Raw genomic sequence first — 14,483 nt, forward strand, 5'->3', positions numbered from 1 at the left:
GTAATAAAATAATAATCTTCAGGGGCCTGATCGTATATTTCTCGTGTCCTGCAGTGTTCCCAGATTCTTGAAACATGCCCTCTACCCATCTGAGACATTTGGCCTTTAAAGTACATTCACCTCCGTCCATTACCTCTAAACTCAGTCATGATGAGAGGCAAAATAAATTTCGAAGGAACACAATGTAATTCATTACCAACTGCAATTGTTCCTGGTCTAGAAATCCAGTTGTGGTATTTGGTATTTCAACAAAAGCCACAGCACGGCAGTGTGACAGAGACTCTGAACTCCATGGCTAAATAGCCAGATGTCAAAACCCCAGCTCCTCTGTCACCAGCTATGTACCCTGGGCAAGTCACTTAGTCCCTCCAAACCTCAGTTCTCCCATTGTAAAATACGGGTACTAATAATAATCTTACCTCATAGGGTTATATGGAAATGAAATGAATTCTCAGTTGTGAAGTGCATAGAGTCAAATCTGGCACACTTCAGAGTATACGATTCTTAAGTTTAAGATACTAAAACACGACTCTAGTCCCCACTTTCTTCATTGCAATACATTCCAGACCAAAAATCACTGCCCTGGTGACTGCCTACTTTCTTGAGAGCTGCAATTATTTTCCTTTAACTCTAAATGGGGAGGCCAGGCCCCACTATGGTGCTCATGACATGCACAATTGCTCACTAAATGTTTCTTGGGTCTCTATTACACTCTGTCATCATGTTCTTCCTGTCTTTTAGGAATACTATTACCACTTTCTGAATCTCCCATATGTTTTCTGATTTGCATGATTTACTGATCTATTATATATTTTATGCTGCCAAGTAAATCTATTGATCTATCTACAGTCATTTTTTCAGCACTCTCTCCATGACAACTACTGTGCTAAGTGCTTTTCCCTCTTATTTAATCCTCACAGTAGCATTTAGGGAGTAGGGCCTATCATTATCATTATCCCTATTTTGCAACTGAGAGAAGTGAGAATCACGGAAGTTAATAAAGGTGGCCAAAGTCATCCACCACAGGTTAGGCAGGGCTCACATACCAACACATTTGGAGACTATGATATCAAGTGTTCCCTGGAAGAGGGAAAGGGGTAAGTTTGAAACAGAGGCTGGTACCTTTGGGGTCTGTGATTCTCCTTATAGAAAAGCTGTCCTCTGCTTCTTTATGTATTAATTCCTCGTTCTCCACCTCATTTCATCATGGATATCTCAGCAATCTTAGGTTGGGGAAAACAAAGCTAGTGTCTCTCATTTTGTTACCATCAACTTAACTTTCCTATTTCTGTAACTCTGCTGGAGGATGTTAGCAGATACACATGGTTAAATAATTGATTCACCCTCCATTAATATAACATATTATTGAATACCAGGAATTGTTTAAAACTGGGGGATATAGCAGTGAATAAAACAATAACAATAAAAAGTCCAATATCCGTATAATAAAAGAAATAGACTCCATATTGATATCTAGATACATATGTATACATATGTATATGTATATAGATATATACATTATAATATCAGCTAAAGGCACTGTATTCTTTTAAAAACTGTCTTACAGGGATGCCTAGGTGGCTCAGTGGGTTAAGCATCTGCCTTCAGCTCAGATAATGATCCCAGGGTCCTGGGATTGAGTCCCACATCCAGCTCCCTGCTCAGTGGGAAGCCTGCTTCTCCCTCTGCCTGCTCTGCCTGCTGGTCCCCCTGTTTGTGCTTCTGACAAATAAATAAAATCTTTAAAAAAAAAAATGAACTAGTTGCAGATCTCAATTATGCTGATGTGACACAAGAGTCACCTAGCCAAAATAATTAATGTGTTTATACAACAGATGTTGGCAAGGATGTGGAGAAAGGAGAACCCTCCTACACTGTTGGTGGGAATGCAAGCTGGTGAAGTCATTCTAGAAAACAGTATGGAGGTTCCTCAAAAAGTTGAAAATAGAGCTACCTTATGACCCAGCAATTGCACTACTGGGCATTTACCCCAAAGATATATATGTAGTGACCCGAAAAGGTACCTACACCCCAATGTTTATAGCAACAATGTCCACAATAGCCAAACTATGGAAAGAGCCCAGACATCCATCGACAGATGAATTGATAAAGAAGATATGTCTATATATGTGTGTACATATATAAGTATGTATATGCATATATATATATATATATATATATATATATATATACACACACACACACACACACAATGGAATACTACTCAGCCATCAAAAAACGAAATCTTGCCATTTGCAAAGATGTGGATGGAATTAGAGGGTATTATGCTAAGTAAAATAAGTCAGTCAGAGAGACAATTATCATATGATCTTACTCATAGGTGGAATTTAAGAAACAAAACAGAGGTTCATAGGGGAAGAGAGGAAAAAATGAAACGAAATCAGAGAGGGAGACAAACCATAAGAGACTCTTAATCATAGGAAACAAACAGGGTTGCTAGAGGGGAGGGGAATGAGGGGATGGGGTAACTGGGTGATGGACATTAAGGAGGGCGCATGATGTAATGAGCACTGGGTATTATATAAGACTGTTGAATCACAAACCTCTTCCTCTGAAACTAATAATACATTGTATGTTTAATAATTGAATTTAAATTAAAAAAGTATCTCTCTAATTAAAAAGAATAATGTGTTTATATATAGCTCTCTGTAAATTGAAAGAATTTACCATTCAATTTCTGGGGCAAAATGGCAGGGGCTACTTGAATAATGCCAAAGAAATATTAAAACAAAACAAAACAAAACATTTTTCTTGTCATAAATATGTTCAAGATCCTTGAATTGTCTCTTTATATACAGGTTCTTGTTGTATCCTAGACCTATTAAAAAGTCAAAATATTCATCTGACTCTCAACTAAAGATATAGACTAACACTCAAAGATTAGCAACTCAATTTATTTTCTCAATACTCATAACATAAATTCCTAAAAATGTATAACCAGAACTACAACTTAAGCATCACTGTCCTTCTGGCATAAAGAATATTTTCTTAAAAAGTTTTTATTTGCATTTGACTAATTAAATGTTTGTAATTATTGTTGCTGAAATAATGGTTTTGTTTGGATATAGATAGGTTAAGTCTATCTTAGCTCATGTGACAAAGAGAAAAGTAACATTTGTAGATGAAGACTACAACATGTTATTCAGAAAACAGAAATTACCCCTATGTCAGGGTATAGAGGGGACAATATAATCCAAATACCCAAAAAGAAAGAGAATGAAAAGAAAGTAGAAGCAGTAGCAATATGTTATCAAAGATACTTCCAGGAAAAGAGAGTTCTTAACCTTCTTAAATCTGAAAATGGGTTAAAAATATGTTAGAAATTCAGTGTTTTGCATTTATACCCAAAAAGGAAATTACATTAAATTACATATATCCAGGTAAAACAGCCCAAGAAGAGAGAAGGAATTTGTCTAATTTTTCATCTCAGATTGGAATTCATAGCCTCAAATCAAAGTGAATCAAAATATTAATCCCTGTAACTTGAATTTTGGATAAATATTCATAGAAATTCACTCTACTCTGCAGATTTCAAGTCATCATTTAGATACTCCCATTAATCTCAGCCCTGATCACTTAGATCTGTTAGTTCTTTTTTTTTTTTTTAAGGTTTATTTATTTATTTTAGAAAGAGAGAGAAAAAAAGAATTTGGGGGATGGGGCAGAGGGAGATGAAGAGAATCTCAAGCAGATTCCCCCCAAGCGTGGAGCCTGACAAGGGGATCCATCTCAAGACCCTGAGATCATTATCTGAGCCAAAATCAAGAGTCAGATGCTTAACCAACTGAGCCACCCAGGCGCCCCTAGATCTGTTAGTTCTAATCAAGAATGTTGGAGTGGTTATAAAACAATCACAACAAAACAAAAATAAGTGACTTAGAGCAATCTAATATATATAACAATATGATTAAATTTTTCTAGGACCATTTTATTATAGTGTAATAAACAGTCTGAAAATGATACAATTTAAAGTTTTTAGATTTCTCACATTTTTTTTAAAGATTTTACTTATTTTTGGCAGAGAGAGAGAGTGTACAAGCAGGGGAAGAAGCAGGCAGAGGGAGAGGGAGAAGCAGGCTCCCTACCCAGCAGGGAGCCCGATGTGGGGCTCGATCCCAGGACCCTGGCATCATGACCCAAGCCAAAGGCTGACGCTTAACCGTCTGAGCCCCAAGGTGCCCCAGATTTCTCACATTTTTAATCAAATATCCCATTTTATTTACCATGCCCCATTATATGTTTTAAGAATATATTTATGGAGGATGTTGCTTAATTTTTCCAATGGAATTTTGTGTTACTAAGGCTTGTTCACAACTAAGTATTGTATTCTCTGACCTTTCTGAATAATAATTTGAAATAAATCAGCTTTCTACACTATTGCACATTTTGAAATCTTTAGGATACCATTGCTTGCAAGGAAGGAGATTTTGTGCATGCATTTCATAGCATATTTACTCACCATTTAAAAATGTGAATGAGACATTCCTAACACTCTGGATTATATCCCTTTTAATAATTTTCCCATATCCCTACATTATATTTTAGCTATTTTTTCAGGGAAACTCAGCAAAAACAGCTTTTCTCTCCCTTCATTCCACTATCATCCTCCTCCACTATCATCCTCCTACTATTTCTAAAGCCTTTGGCATCTATTCCATATTCTTTGTTTTTGTAGACATCTTATCCCTGACAATATGCAAGATTTTACTTTTTCCAAAATTCCTAAAGGAGAGAGCCTTTTGTGAAGAAGCTGGGTCCTTTATCCTTCCTTATCAAGGAGGCTGTGGAGGTAGCAAAGGAGGTAAAAGGAAGAACATTCAGAACACTCGCAGAGGTTCTGATTGCCCAGTGCTGCTGACCATCATTGTTCCTGTTCAGCTCAGTTACATCCCTGGGGATGTGACTGAGAATATTCAATGTAGTTGTGACACAATAACACAAAAATCAACACCCAATTGTCAGAGTTTTCATTTAACTCAAATTCAATAGGCCATTGAAAAAAAGACAAAATGCCTCTTCTTACCCTTTCTGTTCCTTCAGGCCTTTTTGTGAGCTTGGCACAACTCAGCTGAATTTAGAAGTCCTACCTGGCTCTAATGTTCCCACTGTCCTGGAAGTCAACAGCAGGGAATTGCAGAAAGACTATTTGTTTTGGATTCCCCAGCTTCCTTGATTTGTACCTCTTTTCTAGGGACAATTCCTGTTTGAAGCATTTTTATTTACACCAAGTTTTCCCCTCTTGCATCTGGATCTTTAATAAAAGAAATGGGTGTTACAGTTTTCAGAGTACAGGTCTCTTACCTTTTTGGTTAGCTTTATTAGTAGGTATCTTACAGTTTTTGTTGCAATTGTAAATGGGATCGATTCCTTGATTTCTTTTTCTGCTGTTTCATTAGAAATGCAACAAATCTCTGTACAATGATTTTATATCCAATGACTTTAATGAATTCACGTATTAGTTCTAGCACTTTTTGGTGGAGTCTTTTGGGTTTTCTACATAGAGTATCATGTTGTCTGCAAATAGTGAAAGTTTGACTCCTTCCTTGCCGATTTGGATGCCTTTTATTTCTTTTTGTTCTGACTGCTGAGACTAAGACTTCTAGTAAGTACTATGTTAAATAGTCATGGTGAGAGTTGACATCCCTGTCTTGTTCCCGACTGTAGAGAAAAACCTCTCAGATTTTCCCCACTGAAGATGAAATTAGCAGTGGGTCTTTCATATATGGCCTTTATGATGTTGAGGTATGTTCCATCTATCCCTACTTTTTTGAGGGTTTTTATCAAGATTGGATGCTGAATTCTGTCAAATGCTTTTCTGCATCTATTGAGAGGATCATTCAGTTCTTATCCTTTGTTTTATTAGTGTGGTGTATCACATCGATCGATTTATGAACATTGAACCACGCATGTAGTCCAGGAATAACTCCCATTTGATCGTGGTGAATAATTCTTTTAATGTACTGTTGGATTCAATTTGCTAGTACTTGTGAAGGAAATTGAAGAGGACACAAAGAAATGGAGAAACATTCCATGCTCAGGGATTGGAAAAACAAATATTGTTAAAACATCTACACTACCTAAAGCAACATATAATGCAATCCTGATCAAAATGCTACCACCATTTTTTCACAGAGCTAGAACAAACAATCCTAAAATTTGTATGGAACAACAAATGACTGCGAATAGCCAAAGCAACCCCAAGAAAAAAAAGCAAAGCTGGAAGCATCACAATTCCAGATTTCAAGCTATATTACAAAGCTGTAATCATCAAGACAACATGGTACTGGCACAGAAAGAGACACATAGATCAATGAACAGAACAGAAAGCCCAGAAATGAATCCACAACTATATGTTCAATCTTGACAAAGGAGGAAAGAATATCCAATGGAAAAAAATCTCTTCAACAAATGGTGCTGGGAAAACTGGACAGCAACATGCAGAAGTATGAAACCAGACCACTTTCTTATACCATACACTAAAATAAATTCAAAATGAATGAAAGACCTAAAAGTGAGACAGGAAAATATCAAAATCCTAGAGGAGAAAGAAGGCAACAACCTTTTTGACCTCAGCCAGAGCAACTTCTTACTAGACACATCTCCTGAGGCAAGTGAAACAAAAGCAAAAATCAACCATTGGGACTTCATCAAGACATCCAGATGGCTAACAGACACATGATAAGATGCTCAACATCACCATCAAAAGGGAAATACAAATCAAACCATGATGAGATACCACTTCACACCTGTCAGAATGGCTAAAATTAACAACAGGAAACAACAGGTGTTGGTGAGGATTTGGAGAAAGAGGAACACTCTTGCACTGTTGGTGGGAATGCAAACTGGTGCAGCTACTCTCTCTAGAGAACAGTTTGGAGGTTCCTAAAAAAGTTAAAAATAGAACTATCCTACAACCCAGCAATTGCACTACTAGGTATTTACCCAAAGGGTACAAAAGTACAGATTTTAAGGGGTATAGGCACCCCAATCTTTATAGCAGCATTATCAACAATAGCCGACCTATGGAAAGAGCCCAAATGTTCATTGACTGATGAATAGATAAATGGAAATTTTCTCTCTCTCTAAAAAAATAAAAGGTGTTATAAAGACAAAGAAAGACAAATACCATATGATTTCACTCATATATGGAATTTATGAAACAAAACAGATGACCATGGGGGGAGGGAGAGAGGGAAACAAACCATAAGAGACTTTTAAAGATACAGAATAAAGTGAGGGTTGATGGAGGGAGGTGGGTGGGGGATGGGCTAGATGGCTGATGGGTATTAAGGAAGGCACTTGTTATGATGAGCACTGCGTGTTGTATGTAAGGGATGAATCACTGAATTCTACCCCTGAAACTAATATTGCACTGTATGATAACTAACTAGAATTTAAATAAAAATTCGAAAAGAAAAAAAAAAGAAATGTGTATTGCACTGGGCATAGGAACATTACGAGAAATACAGCATGGAATATTAATCTCATTAATGGTATCTTTACAGTCTGCGTGCAGCATGTTTCCCTAACAAAGGGCCAAATGAGCTATTCGCCTAAGTCCCTTTAGGGACTGACTACTCAATACTTATCTGCTTACTGCACCAAGCTGTGAACTCACCTGCCCTGCCAAAGCTGGGGTTTCCAAATAACTAGAAAATGACATCAAATAGAATCAGTGAAACAGGGCCAATCCATCTTCAGTTGATTATTAATGGCTATGACCAGGTCTGTAATACCTCAGCAGTTGCTGAAATATGTGAGAGCAATCAATATTTTATTTTGTTTTAATTATTATTTTTAATGTACATGTAAAGGATTGAGTTAATTATATAGTTCATGGAATATTATAATCATTAATTTGTGTAAGACCTATACATTTTTTATCTTTTCAATTTCATCTATTTATTTATTCAGGCACTTTTCTCCTCGTTTTACTATCCCCTGATTTCTAAGGACCCCAATAAGGCAATCATGTGAATGTGTCTGACGTGCATCCTTCTGTTAGGATGTGTCAGGCTACAATATATGTCCTTTTTTTAGTTTAATAAGATGTTTACTAACAGGAATGGTCCTGTATAATAATTTGCAATATTCTTTTGGTTTGTTTATTTCATTCCATACTGTATTTCTAAGTCCATCCAGTCTGTTGTTTTGGGTTTTCTTTGTCTGTTTCAGTCCATTCTATGATAATATACTCATTAAGTCTGCTGCTTCCAGTGGCCAAGCGGTATTCAACTGTGTGCATTAGCTACATTTTGGTTCATACCCTCCTATAAATTTGTTTATACATTTCTATAATTTATGTGAGCATTTATTTGGGATCTATGTCTAGCAGAAGTGTTGCCGGGTTACAGAGAATAATGTGCCTTTTATTTAATGGAAAAACTACCAGTTTTTGCTTCAGCAAAAAGCAGTATGCGAGAGTTGCCAAGTCTCCAATTCTGAAATAGAAGTCCGTACTACCCAGTTTTTGAACGTTTTGTCAGTCTAATTGGCATAAATTGATTTCTCAATGTTTTTTAGCAATTTTATTGATATGCAATTGACATACAAGAAACAGTATATTTAAATTGTATATCTTAATAGGTTTTGACATGTAAAATGATCACCACAATCAAGGTGGTGAAAATATCCATTACACCTAAATTTTTCTTCATTTCTTTTCCCAATTTTTCCCTCTCCTATCTATTGGCTTTTTTTTTTTTTTTTCTTTTTCCTCCACTTATTACAATGCCTAGAGACTCCATTGTTGTGGTGTGTAGAGGAGGTGAGTACTCCCATTCTTTCATTGTTCCTGATCTTAAGTAGAAAGCTTTTAGAGATGCCTTTTATCAGTTTGAGGAAATTCTCTTCATTTTCTAGTTTATGAAGACTTTACAGGGAATGGGTGTTAGATTTTATCAATGTTTTTTTCTGCATTTGTAATTTATATGATCATATGATTATTCTTTTTAAGTTCATAAACATGGTGAATTATAATACTTGATATTTTAATGTTAACAAACCTTGCATTTCTAGGATAGAGGCCAATAAATCATGCTGTATTGTCCTCTGTATATACTGTTGGATTTTATTAAATTTTTAAAATAATATTTGCATCTATGTTTATAAGTGATACTAAGCTTTAGTGCTCTTTTCTTTAATATTTTGGTATAAGTGTTATATTATTGTTTTGTTCTTAAATATTGGTAGAATGCTTAAGTGAAGACATATGGGTCCTGAGTTTTCTCAGGGAAAGGGCTTTTAACTAAAATTTCAATTCTGTTGTAATATAGGCTACTCAGCTCTTTGTGTCTTCTTGAGGGAGTCTTGGTAGTTTGTTTCTTTCAAGGAATAGGTTCATTTCAACTATGTTATGAAGTGTATTGTCATTATTTTGGAGGAATAACATGTCTGGCTTGAAGTTTATCAATTTTAGCGATCTTGTCAAATAACTGACTTTTTTATTTTTTATTTCTCTTGTTCCCTATTTCTATTTTGTTGATTTCCAAACTCTGATCTTACATGTTTTCCTTAATTTGGATTTCATTTGCTCTTCTTTTCCAAATTATTTTTTTCAGACTTATTTATTTATTTATTTACTTGAGAGAGAGAGAGAGAGAGAGATAACGAGTGGGGGAGGGGGGCGGGCAGAGGTAGAGGGAGAATCTGAAGCAGACAGAAGCTCAGCGCAAAGTCCCATGAAAGTCTCAATCACAGGACCCTGAGATCATGACCTGAGCTGAAAAAAAGAGTCTGCTGATTAACCAACTGCACCACCCAGGCTCCCCATTCTTTTTCCAAGTTCTTAAGATGGAAATTGAGGTCAGTAATTTCATATTGTGCTGTCTTGAAATGTAGGCATTTAGTACTAAAAAGTTTCTCTTAAGTACTGTCTCAGCAGCATCCCACACATTCTGTTAAGTTGTGTTTCCATTTTTATTTGGATTAATATACATTCTAATTTCCCTTTTTGGATTTTACTGTTACTGATTTCTAATGCAATTCTATTATGATCACAGGATGCGCTTTATGTGACTTGCATTATTTTTAATTTATTGAAACTTCTTTTGATTTCCAGAATACAGCTTTTCTTGGTAATATATCCCACGTGCACCTGAAAATAATGTGTGTTCTGTTATTTTTGGATGGGCTGTTCTACCAGAGTCAATTTACTAGTTAGTTGATAGTATTATTCAAGTCTTCTAATATCCTAGCTGATTTTTAGTCCACTTGCTATTCCTTTCAAGATCATATCTCTCCAATTATCCAGATTATAATATGGATTATATGTATTATTTATTCATTTTTAAATGCTCTCTGTGGAAGTTTTGTGTATTGTTAACCTACAGATTTCAATTACATTTTAAATCTTTTGTTCCTACTATAAACTCTATCAAATGACCTATTTTTTAGGTTTGACTGACATATAAAAATACTATTTTTATTTGATCATATATTTGTCAATATTCTTGAATTAAATGATTATTTCAAGTAGTTTCTTCTATTAATTTTACTGTTTTTTCACATAGTTGATTATATGACTTAAAAATAATTAAAAAATGTCTCTACCTTTCTAATCACTGCACCTCTGTTTTCTCTCTTTCCTTGTGGACATGTTGACAATGAATTCTTAGAGACTTTTCTTTTACTTCTTTTTTATTAGATCTATTTTTTCATCAACGAAACACAATAAAAACTTCTACTAAGTATACATAACATATGTGATTATCTTTACTTTCTTAATTTCTGCTACCGTCTTCTTGGATTTCTCTTATTTGAATATCTCCTCTAAGAGTATTTTCCAAATATATTTCTATGACAAATATTCTAAAGCCTTCTCTGAGAGTATTCTTACACTGCTCTGGAATTTTAATAATAGTTTGGCTAGATACAAAATTTCAGGTTCAGAATATTTCAAATTGTTTTTATAGTTTCCTTCCATGTTTTAAAATATTAATCAATTGTCTCTCTGCCTCCAGAAGACACATATCTTATATTTTAAGGCTATCTGTTCTTTAACTCTGGAAAACTTGTCTTTTTATATACAACTTATCACTTACACTTTCCTTATTTCTTTAAATTTATTTATTGCACTCATTAAAAATTAGTACATTAATTCTATTTTATTGGTATGAGTTCAGATTGTTGTTTTTGTTTTATTGTATTTGTATTCTCGGTTGACTATTATTTTTACCCTGAAGTTCATTACCAGAGGCAGAATTCTGGTAAGCCAGCAATCTCAAAAAAAGAAAAAAAAAAGTGCAATTTGAGGTGTTTGTCCATTTCTGTGGTTAAATACTCCCACCATGGCCAATACCCAGCTACTAAAGTGTCATCCCTGAATTCAGAGTCAGAAAGAGAGGTTCACCCTTGGCTATCAGGGGTAGGTACAAACTGGTTCTAGCACACCACCACATTAGCTACTCTAACATACAGAATATATTGAGAAAGGAATAAGGCTATGCACAAATCTTATCTTTCCAGTTGTAGAGGGGAGGCAATTAGTTTTAGGATGATGATCCAGAACCAGTGAGGATCACATCCCTTTACTTTTACTCCAACAGACAACTTGTCTGTTCAAGTATTAACTATTAAATTCTTAGAATTCTGAAGAATTAGAAGAGAATAGTCACCTTAGGTTGTAAACCAGTATCTCTGAAGGGAAAGGAAAGATAATGTACCTGTAGAACAAGAACTCAAGTCAGTCTGATCAGTCACTTTCAAATGTTTTCAAAACTGTTCATTCCAGCAGAGTTTACCCTGCCTGATAGCTCTTGGTAGAACTATGCTGTAAAACTTACCTTGATTTATATTTCATATATGGAAGGCCTGAATAGCTATATGGGAGGCGTGAATAGCTATTTTCATATGGAAGGCCTGATTAGCTATTTCCATTTTCTGCAAAAAGACAGGAAATTATTATTAGAAGACAATGATGGTATAGGGAAGTGGGCAGAACCAACCTTCAAGAATTCCCTTCACTGAATACTCAGACTGCTGTTCCAGATGTGTTTCACCCAAGGTGGCAGCCATGAACACTCTCCCCCACCACACACACACACACACACACACACACAGATTAGTTCCTAAGAACTCCCACTTCTCTAAAGGTTTCTAATTTTTTTATAAATTGTCTCTTACGTGATTTTCTCTCATTTACCTAAGTTCATCAAGGTTAATCTTGATGGAAGGAGCTTACATTCCTTCAAAACTTCTCCCCAGAACATCCTATAAATTAGACTTCCATGAATTGTACCATGATATAACTTTGAAGCAGGTTATACCTGTGAAGATTCTAGATAATTACTTTATCTCTTTTGTATGTTGATTGTTTTCTACTTTATACATATTAAGAGAAGTTTAAAATTCACTTGAAAAGTAAATATAAAATTAAATTCAATTCAGCTGTTATTTAACATTTTAGAACAAAGAAACAAACAAACAAAAAAGAATTAATCTTGACTGTCACAAGTAAGGAAAATATAGAGAAAATGTCCCCCTGCACTCTTCTTCCAGCACTTTTATACCCTGAAGCTGCCTGTTTATTGAAAAGGAAATAATTTATTCTAGACTGAAATATAAATCAAAGTAAGTTTTACAGCACAGTTCTACCAAGAGCTTCTGTATGTAAATCCCTTTAGCAATTTAACTGGGCATCTAGAGATATGTGGCTATTGGGAACAAGTGAAAGTATTAATAAAATTAAAACATATGGGGGCGCCTGGGTGGCTCAGTTGGTTAAGCGACTGCCTTCAGCTCAGGTCATGATCCTGGAGTCCCAGGATCAAGTCCCACATTGGGCTCCCTGCTCAGCAGGGAGTCTGCTTCTCCCTCTGACCCTCCCCCTCTCATGCTCTCTCGCTCTCTCATTCTCTCTCTCAAATAAATAAAAATCTTAAAAAAAAAAAAACTAAAACATATGAAGAAGATAATTATAATGCCTATATGCATGAAGAATTAGGATTCATTTTTTACCTGAAGGACAATTTACTAGAACTTGAAGGAGTCTTGAGACTAAGTGCTAACAATGTGTATAGGATCATTATATGCGAGGTTGGATTTTAGAGCTCTACTCTGAAATTCCCCACAAATTTGAAAAAGGAATAAGTTATCTTGTGCAGTAATAAAGTGATTCATCTCCTTGACTACAGCTGCATGTGAAATTGCTGAAATTGATAACTCTGACTATCAGACTATTGTCTTTGATTTCTTTGAAAGAAAAGTATATTTTTCATAAATTTCCTTGCATGAATCTCAGATTTCCTTTAAGATAATAAGGTAGCAGTATTTGCTATTCATTATAAGTCTATTATAAACATAAGAACAGTTGATATAAGAGAAAGGAACTATACAATTATATAAAATTAGAAAGGGTGAAAAGTCTTCAAGAAAGAAAGAGTACCCAAAGAAGTGTTTGCATTCCCCTGTCTTTGAATCCATAGCACCAGACACATCATGTCCACTGACCTAACAGTAACTGTGATTGACAACTCAGTGATTAAGTGGTTCCCCCTCATTAATGAAAACTACTTATTTACTTTTATATTTTCAATATGTAGAACAGCTAAACTATTGACTCATTAGCTACTGCCTAAAATATATTTGGCACCTAACAGTAGGGAAAAATCATTAATTGATAAATTGAAGTTATTACCAGGGAGAAAAGCTCATCATTTACAATTTTTCTTTTAGGACAAAGTTGAAATTAGCAAAAAAAAAAAAGAGGTTTTATATTTCACAAACAAAATCATTACTTAAATGATTCATATTCTGTAAGAATCCAAAAGTTGCCAAATCTAATCACTTACAAATAATTACACTTTTATATTTAAATTTCTTAAAAGTTTAGGTGCATCAGTTTCGAAACCATATATAAGTTAGATGATCCTTTTAAAAGTATAGAATTTACATTTCTTCAGTGACTCACTTGGTTACAGATTGATAGCACTTTAAGGTTAGTGACAATTGCCATATGTGTTTCATAATTCAGTAATATTCTAATCTTGTTAAAAGCATCACTTTAGATACCATTTCATTCAGGCTCTACTTCATTTTTCTTCTTTATCATCTAAAGTGAGTGTAATTTTCATATTCATTAAAAAATACCTCAATTTACTTTCACCACTTGTTAAATATTCATATCTGCCATATGCCATTGTTTAATAAATTTGCAATTGCTTAAGAGAACATCTACCACCAACAAATTGATTGCTTACATTGTTTATTTTTAATATGTACAAAATGGCCAGAATGTCAAAATGTCATAAATGCATCAAAATTTTAGTCAAATTTTTGTATTAAACAAACTAGACTAATAAATACTGTCTTCTGCAGAAAAATTCTTCTATTTGGGGCTCCTGGGTGGCTCAGTCGTTAAGTGTCTGCCTTCGGCTCAGGTCATGATCCCGGGGTCCTGGGATCGAGCCCTGCATCGGGCTCCCTGCTCAGCGGGAAGCCTGCTTCTCCCTCTCCCACTCCCC

Source organism: Mirounga leonina, unplaced genomic scaffold, assembly GCF_011800145.1.
Source record: "Mirounga leonina isolate KUSES-001 unplaced genomic scaffold, KU_Mleo_1.0 Mir_168, whole genome shotgun sequence".
Classification (NCBI taxonomy): Eukaryota; Metazoa; Chordata; class Mammalia; order Carnivora; family Phocidae; genus Mirounga; species Mirounga leonina.